The 731-nt window shown below is 41.9% G+C and overlaps 1 long non-coding RNA gene across 1 annotated transcript in view; it reads right to left on the reverse strand.

Moving 5' to 3' along the window:
• LOC116080486 overlaps positions 1-731 on the reverse strand; it is a 2,200-nt gene extending 1,469 nt beyond the window's left edge. The window contains exon 1 of the long non-coding RNA XR_004114456.1: positions 684-731. This is a non-coding gene — a long non-coding RNA (uncharacterized LOC116080486). The remainder of the gene's footprint in view (positions 1-683) is intronic.

Raw genomic sequence — 731 nt, forward strand, 5'->3', positions numbered from 1 at the left:
CTCTCTCTCTCTCTCTCTCTCTCATTCACTGTCTCTCATTCACTCTCTCTCTCATTCCGTGTGTGTGTGTGTGTAGGTGTGTGTGCATACACTTATATATAATGTATATGCATTTTAAGTAAGTTTATAAGTATGTTTCCCTGTGGCTTTTTTAAATTTTTCTCTCTTTGTGAATTACCCTCCTTCTCCTCTACCCAGGCTCCACCTACCCCCTTGTTTTCTCCTTTCATAACAATGGCTGGCTAGCAATATATCCCTGTTTCGGTTAGGGTTTTATTGCTGTAAAGAGACACTGAACATATCAACTCTTATAAAAGAGAACATTTAATTGGGGTTGTATGGTGGTTTGAATAGGTTTGACCCTCATAGACTCATGTGTTTGAATGCTTGGCCCACAGTGAATAGCATTATTAGGAGGTGTGGTCTTGTTCAAGGAAGTATGACTGTGGGGAGTGAGCTTTAAGGACCCCTATGCTTAAGTTCCACCTGGTGTGGACTCTATCTACTCTCCTGGGTGCCTCTGGAAGAGTCTCCTCCTTGCTGCCCTCAGATTAAGATGTAGAACTCTGGGCTCCTCCAGTATCATATCTGCCTGCACACTGCCATATTTCCATGATGATAATGAACTAAACCTCCGAAACTGTAAGCCAGCCCCAATTAAATGTTTTCTTTATAAGAATTACCTCAGTCATGGTGTCTCTTTGCAGCAACAGAAACTCAAACTAAGGTAG

The sequence above is a fragment of the Mastomys coucha genome, unplaced genomic scaffold (assembly GCF_008632895.1).
Source record: "Mastomys coucha isolate ucsf_1 unplaced genomic scaffold, UCSF_Mcou_1 pScaffold6, whole genome shotgun sequence".
Classification (NCBI taxonomy): Eukaryota; Metazoa; Chordata; class Mammalia; order Rodentia; family Muridae; genus Mastomys; species Mastomys coucha.